The sequence below is a fragment of the Festucalex cinctus genome, chromosome 20, assembly GCF_051991245.1.
Source record: "Festucalex cinctus isolate MCC-2025b chromosome 20, RoL_Fcin_1.0, whole genome shotgun sequence".
Lineage (NCBI taxonomy): Eukaryota > Metazoa > Chordata > Actinopteri > Syngnathiformes > Syngnathidae > Festucalex > Festucalex cinctus.
Window position 1 is genome coordinate 5,794,327 of NC_135430.1, and position 9,648 is coordinate 5,803,974.

General features: G+C 39.0%; 1 long non-coding RNA gene across 1 annotated transcript in view; it reads right to left on the minus strand.

Annotated features, from left to right (window-relative positions):
* Positions 1–1,271: 1,271 nt before the first annotated feature.
* Positions 1,272–9,648, minus strand: part of LOC144009266 (uncharacterized) — a 22,784-nt gene continuing 14,407 nt past the window's right edge. Inside the window, exon 2 of the long non-coding RNA XR_013280881.1 lies at positions 1,272–1,376. This is a non-coding gene — a long non-coding RNA (uncharacterized LOC144009266). The remainder of the gene's footprint in view (positions 1,377–9,648) is intronic.

Here is a 9,648-nt window from a genome sequence, read left to right on the forward strand (position 1 = left end):
TGTATGCGCGACAAGAGTTCATAACAAAACAATATCAACACAAACTTATTCAGATAACGCTGTTTTATTTTGTTTTTCCTGTCTGTTCATTACCAAGTTCTATATGGATTGGAAAAAAAAAATCTCACTTTGCCGCTATCTTGTTGCCCTTTTGGTGCCAAGCGAAGTACAGTATGTTGATGTGAGTTGAAGAGCAACATTTTGACCACAAAAACAAAACAAAACAGTGCTTTGCCGCCATTTTGTGGCATCATGACATCAAGAAAATATGTTAATGTGGGTTGAGGAGTTTCATTTGGACAAAAAGTAGTGCTTTGCCACCATTTTGTGGCATCTTGACATCAAGAAACTGGCTTCTTGACATCAAGAAACTATGTCAAAGTGGTTTGAGGAGTTTTAATTGGACAATAAAGTATTACTTTGCCGTCATTTTGTGGCATCTTGACATCAAGAAACTATGTTGACGTGGGTTGAGGAGTTTCATTTGGACAAAAAAGTAGTGCTTTGCTGCCGTTTTGTGGCATCATGACATCAAGAAACTATGTTGATGTGGGTTGAGGAGTTTCATTTGCAAGAGTAGTGCTTTGCTGCTATCCTGTTGATTTTCGACGCCTATATCGAACTATATTGAAGTGAGTTGAGGAGCTTGCGTTTTTCAAAAAAAGTAGTGCTTTGCCACCATCTGGTAGCATTTTCTTGTGCCAAGAATCATTGTTGAAGTGAGTTAAAGAGCTCAATTGTGAACCAAAAAAGGGTAGTGCATTGCCATCATATGTTGAAGTGAGTTGAGGAGCTTCATTTAGACAAAAGTGATACTTTGCTGCTATTTTGTGGCATGTTGAAATCAAGGAACTACGTTCAAGCGAGTTGAGGAGCTTCATTTTAGGCAAAAGTTGTACTTTGCCGCCATCTTTAACCTTTTTTTTCTTTTCTTTTTTTTTGTGCCAAGAATGTAAGTTGAAGTAAGCAAGGGGATGTTCCTGGCCTAGCCGTGCGACAATCTTCACATCCATCTAACATTTGAGAGGATTCCCTCCTGGGGGGGGGGAATGGCGTGAATACCCCGACCCCCCCCCCCCCCCCCCCCCCCCCCCCCCCCCCCTCAGGCTGCTCTGCAGGGGCTTACCAAAAGTAAATTGCAGCTTTGCGAGGACAACCAGAGGTCAACCTTTTTTTTTTTTTTTTTGCCTCTTCTCCCGCCGGTTCATTCTCAGCCGACTGGTCCCGCCGGCCGGCGCGCAAATGCTTCTTCCTGCCACCGATGTGCTCACCTAGGAACGTGGTGACCTTGTCCAAGGGCTCTGCCGGAAGCGACAACACCCGCGTCTGTCCTACATCCAAGCCACGCGGGAGCAGCTCTGCCGCACGTCCGATTTCTGGAGAATGAAAAAGAAAAAGCGCTCGTTTCCGGCACAAGTGTGGATTTAAAACGTAGAAGGTCCAAAACATGCCTTGTGAAAATTAAATGCACTTAAAAAACTAACCACCAGCGGGTGCTAGAACTGCACAAATGGAAATCAACCCAACCTTTTTATTCTTTTAATAGGTGTGCTGTTTTGAATATCATGACACGACAACGATGACATATAGTGGCAATCGCGATATCACAATATTGCCGTTATCGTTACATCCCTAGTAGTTATTCCAAAAACTGGGCCATGTTGCAAAAAGCTCTTTTAAACAGATTTGTGAATAATGATGAAACTTAGCTATATTCTAATACTAATTGCTGCAAAACGGAAGAAGATAGAAATATACTTTTTCATCCACACATTCATTTTCTTGACCGCTTATTCCTCACAAGGGGGGGGGGGGGAGTGCCAAGTCATGTGTTATTCAAATGAGGGGGCGGTCCTTAGCGTGTCTTGGGTTGGATTCCACCGTTGCAAACTGCCTGTTTCATATATATATATATATATATATATATATATATATATATATATATATATATATATACATATATATATATATATATATATATTAGGGATGGGCGAGTACCGATACCAGGTATCTATATCGGGCCGATACCAGCCTTTTTTCAAGTACTCGAGTACTCGTGACGCAGACGAGTACAAGCGACCGATGGCAGAGGGGGAAGACGTTAAGTGAGTCCTCCTTGCCTGTAACTGGCGCTAGCTTGCAGCAGTTTTTCCCCAAAACTTCACCGGTTTGGAAATACTTCTAAATTGTGAATCTTAAACTAAAAGAGCATTTTTGTGTTTTATTTTGAGCGTTAAGACTATTGAAGAGTGACTGTGCTGTTTTTTTTTGTCAAAATTATGGGAAATATATTTGTTTAAAAATATCTTTTTGTGATTTTTTTTTATTTGTCAAATGTACTACTGGTATCGGCTGTTGGTATCGGTATCGGTGAGTACTGAGGGTCTGAGTATCGGTATTGGTCTGAAAAAAAGTGGTATCGAACATCCCTAATATATATATATATATATATATATATATATATATATATATATATATATATATATATATATATATATATATATATATATATATATATATTGGTCCTCCATACTATATTACATAAACTCAACCACTAAAAAAACAACTCTGGTTGTTTTTCCAGCATTGATTCCAGTAATATGGAGCACATTTAGTCAACATCCACGGAAAAATAATTCAGTGTTTTATTTCTAATTATTTATGTGGGGTACCCTGTCGCTTGTAACTTCAACGGACTAAAAACATCTTTTTTTTTTTGTTTTGTTTTTTTATTCTGAGCTCATATTCAAAGCTCTCTGGCTGCCCTCTTTTTTTTGTTTTATTACTGCAACATAAAAAACAATAGAGAAGTTTCTCCCTCTTAAAAAAAAAGAAAGAAATGAGGGCATCACAAAGGAAAGAAATCACATTGCAGGCTTGATTGGACTAAAAAAAAAAAAAAAAAAAAATCCCCCCTTAATGGTAGCAGCATCACGGACGATTTAGGTCAGCGGATTCTTTAGAGAGAAAAGAGAGAATAAATAAAGGAGGCGCCGCATCATTGTGAGACAAACTTGAAGCGTTTGCGCCGCCACCTGAGAGGAGGACGACGACGAGGAGGTCCGCCTGGGCGCCCGAAACGAAGCGAGTAGCGACGCAAACAAATGCATGCAGTCCCAGCATGCAACACTAGCACAACAACAAGATGGAATGTCTAAATAAGTCGCAGCAGACGCGTCTTTGCGATCGTGTCTCCTTCAGGTAAAAAGTTCAGCCCGAGGCCAGAAGTGGAAGCTATTTGCACTTAAGAACAAAAGCAGGAAAACTTACGACTTAATACATTTTCTCTAGAACTTTTGGTAGCATTTTTATTTATTTATTTATTTATTACATTATAAAGCATACATTTTAAGTTTGCAGCTTTTGGTGTAGTACCTCTTTGTGCCACATCAATGCTGGGCAGCACTGAGCTCTACTGGAGGTGATGCAGTGTACTTAACAGCAAGAAGAAGAGGCGGAGCTGCCCTGTTGCATGTATGGGGTATAAGCCATGGAAGAGGCGGGGCTGTTTTTTGCACAACAGTTTGTTTCCGGTTCGGTTTGCGACCTGTGGGCTGTGTCAAAAATACTTGTGATTTCGAATTTGTGCCCCTGGGTTGCGCGTTCGCAACCCGGACCGGAAATAAACTGATGTGCAAAATCACGTCCCGCCTCTTCCGTGGCATATACCCCATTACATGACTGGATAGCCGATAGCCCATACGCGCGCTAGTGCAAGCCGTTGAAGTCACAGGGCGGCCATCTTGTGACTCCCACCTTGCGAGCAGACTATTGTATCAACTTCCTCTTGTAGCCTACTAAACATCATGAAGCATATAATTTATACATGTATTTAAGGGAAGTTGTAAATTGTCCAAAGTACTCTTATTTATGTTTAATAAATTTCAAACATCATCAATCATGCTATTTCTACTAACTACTGTCTCAAATGTACAATTTCGACACTGTAACTGTATCATATGGCGAGAAACGTTTCTTGGGAGGAGCAATATGGCGGCCTCGTGACCTCAATAGTCTAGGCCTTTCGGCTATTCAGATATGTATAGATCAGTGGTGTTAAAGCAGTACCTGTTTGAAGGTTTATAATTACCGTAACTGTATGCTAATTCATGTTAGCTCATCTACGATTATTTGCATTCTATGTTAGCATTAAGCTAGCAGACATTCTTTAATATGTCCTGTAGCTTGTTTGAGCTTGTCTGTGTTTTTTTCCCCCCTTCCATGTGTCAGTTGTATAAAGAACTGCAACAGGATGTGTCAAATGAAGTTTGACATGGGCTGCATATGGATTTGAAAAAGTAGAGTAAACCGTGACACAGTTGTTAATAGGAAAGTAGTAATTGTTATTTTTTTTGTTTTTTTTGCAACTCCATCATCTGTTTCCAGCTGAAAAACTTGCCATGTATTTTATTAAAAAAATAAATAAAATCTTGCAGCATCCTGGTGAAAAGCACTTAAGAAGAAGTCAGTTATTTCGTCAGACCATAGCTTTGTCGAACATAAAAACAGAGCTTTTCTGCGCCTTGTGGCACCTACAGGCAATTACAACCTTTTTTTTTTATATGAGAGTCAATTACTTGAGTAGTGTTGCTATTCTTGTCGGTCCTTTACACCCCCGAAAAATGAGCGTTATTATGATGTTAATTCTGATGCTCACCGCAATTGATGTAGTGCTTCACTCTGCCGTGTTGCCGAGGTGAAACGGCGATAGCGGCTGGTGTAAGTTCCGATAAGACAGGCCTGGTTCAAATGTTCAGTGCAAGTGTTGATGATGATGAAGGTGATGATGATGAGGAGGAGGACAGTGTGATGTGTGATGTCGCAGCCGGTCTGGACCGCTAGCGTTGATTAATTTACACGTCGCGAACGTCTCGCTGATGACGATCGACTAACAGGTTTATCTTCACAAGCGAGACCTTTGACATTTCTGGGGAAATTGCGTCTTAAAACACATCTATATTCTTTGGCTTTTGGTGTACCATGAGACTTGTTCTTGGTGTTTTGTGGTGTGTATGAGTTTGATGTTTAGTCTACTTATTTATGTATTTATTTATTTATTTATTCACTACTTCTTATTTATTTACTGATGTAAAATGTATTTACTTGTAAAAAAAAAAAAAAAAAAAAAAAAAACTGTAGTCGCACTTCAAAATGTTTGCTTTGTTCTTGTTTACTGCAAAACTGATGTTTATGTACAGCACTTTGTATACAGCAACGCCTGTTCTTAAAGCGCTTTATAAATAAAGTTGAGTTGAGTTGAGTTGAATGACAAAAACTGAATCATGTTGAATGAAATTGAATGATATGCAACAAAATTGATTGATCTGAATATTTTGAAGTCATAGGTGAAAATACGTGGAAACTGGAAGTACGCAAATATGTAGATATTTGGAATTTGGGGTTTTTTAAAATGTGAATTTTGGGAATGGGAATAATAAATGATATGGCTTGAATGATCTGAACATGGAGTTGGAATGGTTTGAATCGGTCATGTATTGTTGAAGGAGGAAAGAATGATGTAGAATGTGCTTTAATTAGGGATGTAACGATAGCAGCAATATCGTGATATCGCAAATTTAAAACTGCCACAATATGTCATCGCCGCCATGTCACGATATTAAAAGCAGCGCATCTTTCAAAAAAGTCAGGTTGACTTTCATTTGGACAGTTCTAGCACCCTCTGATGGCTAGCTTTTTAGTGCAGTTTAATTTTCACAAGGCATGTTTTGGCCATTCTCTGTTTAAAATCCATGCTAATTCTCATGAAGCGGAACATAATATGCTTGTGAACAGAGTCAATCTGTAAAGGAAGTCATTGTGAGCTAGCATTAGCATGTAAGTGCCTCAATATTAAGTATATTATTATTATTATTATTTTTATTTATTTTTATTTTTATTTTATTTATTTTTTTACAATATTGCAACCTTTTTTGGGATCGCCGACCTACCTACAATATCGTGATAATATATCATGATGTTTGGATATCGTTACATCCCTAGTTCTAATGTGGAAATTTGTGCTATGTGTAAAATTTTGTTGAAAACTGTTCCTGAGGTGAATTGAATTTCAAATGGAAAATATGTGATTATTATTATTATTAATAATTAATGAATTAATGTCATTGAGATTAGAATGAATAGTGAATTTGAAAATGTTGGGTTTTTGGTCAATGGGAAATGTTTTTGGCTTGCTGAAAATTGTTCCCAAGATGAATTTTAATGAGCTAAATGATTTAAAATTTGAAATTAGAATGACGAACAAACACTTAATTGGGACTGAACGGGCAACTTTTGGTTGGAAAAAATGTGGATTTTTGGGGCAAAAGTGTGAAATTTTGGAATGAGAGAACAGTATCCTGAAATTTCCTGAATATGTTGACTTTTGGAATGGTGTGAATGGGATGAAGCAGATGAAGGACAGAAGAGTGAAAGGAAGAGTAATAAAACAAGGCCTCCGCTTTCACACAATGACCTCTGCCAAGGAAGTTTGTTTGGGAGTCGTGTTAATTTATCTGCCATTTTTAAAGTTAGTCTCAGTTTTAATCCAGTTTCAATCACACTTGTTAGTTTTTATCATAGTTAGTCAAATTCATCCCGTTTTTATTCGGTCCATTTTTAGTCGACTATAAATCGAGCATTTTAGTCTTTGTCTTAGTAGAAAAAAACAATTTTATTTGTCTAGTTTTAGTCAACAAAAACTGTCAATGTTATAGTCTAGTTTTATTCAGGACAATCATTTTACCCCTGTATATATATTTTTTTTTATTTTTGTCAACAGATAATGTTGAAAAAACTATTTCACATAAAATGTTCTTTTTTATTTTATTTTATTTTATTTTATTTTATTTTTTATAAAAACAACCTTATGCACAATTATATTGTAACAGCAAGTAGCTAAATGCTATGAGCTGATAAATTAGCCAGCGATCTGATTAACATTATTTTTGGAACGTTATAGCCATTGGATTAATGTTACATTATAAGTATAATTCACCTTTTTTTTTTTTTTTTTTTTTTTTTAACTTATCATCTTGAATTCACCTCCTGTCTGTCCACACTGTTACACTCGCGAGCTGCAGATTTGAAAGGGGGTGTATCAGTCACAGACCAGATTTTACAAAATCAAAAATGTAATTTTCATCTCATTTTAGATCATGAACTAAAATGTCCATAGATTTTAGTCAAGTTTTTATGATGTAAAGTACATTTTCGTCTCGTCTGCATTAGTCGATGAAAATGCATACTGATTTAGTCCCACTTATTGTTTATTAATGAGAGTTTTAGTCCAGTTGAGTCTAGTTTTCGTCCGATGAAAAATGTGTGTTGACAAAATTATTTGTGTTTAATTTTCGTTGACGAAATTAACACTATTTGGGAGTAAATTCCTGTCGCGTGCTGTGCATGAAAGTGCGCCATGGAACGGGCTGTGAGCCGGAGATAAAACGACACGGTATGTTGGTGAGGCAAGGAGCACCTTATGAGCTCATGCAATCACCGACGAACATTTATCTGCCGATTCAGCTGCTTCAAAGTCAACTTCCACTGAGTTCATTAAAAGCAACTTGATAATCTACACATGCTAATATTCATAATATTCATAGATTGAAGTGAGTTATTTCCATACGGTTGAGAGAGCGCGAGTGCGCCTGCCGCGGCAAGTTTCCATTTTGCAAAAAAAACTTTAATGTGATCTTTAATCAATCTGACGCAATTATGGCCTCCCTTTCCTTCTTGAAGACGATCGTTAAAATGTTACATATTAGCTGTCTTTTATAACTCGCTCTTCAAGTGCTTTGCCGTCCAACTTGGGCCGAGCAATCTTTCAGTCCTCGCCCGAGTTTCAAATTTGTTTGCGAGCTAATCATCACGCCGTTGGCTAATCGTCTTGTTTGTGATACAAATCGGCCCAAGAAGCTACTTTGGCGCTAATGCGTCACGATGAGATCAAGATACAGTATAAAAGGGGAGCGCAAAAATAGAAAATATTTGGAATCCTCAAAAATGATGGTCTGGCTCATTTGAGATGTAACCCATGAACTAAAGTGAGTTTGACGTCCCTGATTAAAACAAGATGTACAGGAATCAAGGTCCGACTGTGGAACTAATGGGAAAGGACAGGGTTCACAATTCCAGCCCTCGAGGTCCGGAATCCTGCAGGTTTTCGATGTTTCCGCCCACTAGCATACCTGATTCATATAATCAGCTCATCAGCAAGCCTGATCACAAGCCTAATCTTTCGTATCAGGTGTGTTGGTAGGCGGAAACATCTAAAACCTGCAGGACTCCGGACCACGAGGACCGGAATCGGTGCGTAGATGGACGTTGCGACAAGGTAGAAGGTCAGGGATGCTAACGCTTCATTGTCTTCATGCGCAATTCTCAGAAAAGCAAGATGGCGAACGCACACTTTTTGTTGTCTTTCTAGCAGAGATCCCAACAGCCACGGGGACAAGCAAACAAACATGCTCATACGGAACTTGCGGTCAGACGGGGATGGAATTCACAGGGTTAGTGTTGTCGTATCCTGCATGGATGACTCATCAACAAAGCTTTTCGGCTTGTAGGTGTAGCTGACTGTCAGAAATGGGTGTGGCTTGACAGACTAGGGTTTACATGTAATCAACATTTAAGAGTTAAGTGTAGTAACAAAGTATTTGTACTTCGTCTTTCCACCCACTGCTCGCATCCTCTCCTTATCGTTCCTCTCCTGATTTCAAACGCCCCTACCCGAAAATCTCAAAATTGAAGACAGCTATTAGGCGGGACTATGACCCATTATTTAGTGTATGTCACACAGTAATACTATACAGTATTACTGTGTTACAGTATTACTAATACAGTAGTACTGTGTAGTCACACAGTAATTTAGGAGCAGCTAAATATGACCTAAAATCTTTTGGCCACTATGAACGATCGGTGTAGGTCGGGTTACGCCCAGTTCACACTGACTGTGGAACGGATGCGGTGCGTTTTCCGTACGGCATCCGCACGTTGCGTGTCCGGAAATCTGCAGCCACCAGACTACAAGTTTAATTTATTCTGAGCTCATGTTATGTTCGACAAATGTCATGCTATGTAGTTAGCTAGATTCCCTCCCACACCCAAAAAATATAATTGAAATATACCGGATTTACCTTGTTGCGAGATGTCCGACTTCCTGTCTGGCTTGTGTCATTTCTTCAACTTCATGAAAATCCGCATTCCTCACCACCACACACAACAACTCCATATATTCAGGAACAAAGCTAAAAAGCTTTGACTTCACGATACAATATGTTAAGGGAGCAAAGGAATGAGCTCCACTAAAAAGTTAGCGCTTGCGGCATCAAGCTACAAATCTGTAAGCTCGCTAATAGAAAGCGCGATGCGCTGAGATGCGTTCCAACACAAGCATTTCACAGTCAGCACGCACTTTGTCAAGTGGACGTTTTGGAAGCGCGTCTGTGGTGACTGACGCCGTTTTCCTCGCCACTCGCCCCGAAACGTGCATCATCCGCCCGCCGCCCGCTGCACTCGAGTTCAATTGGCAACACTTGCGTCAATAATTAAAAGTCTCTTATTTGCCCACTTCACCTTTCATTGTGTGCTGTTCAGCTGCGTGAAGCTGTGACACTGAATTAGCTCCTGCTGACAAATGAAACGCTGCAC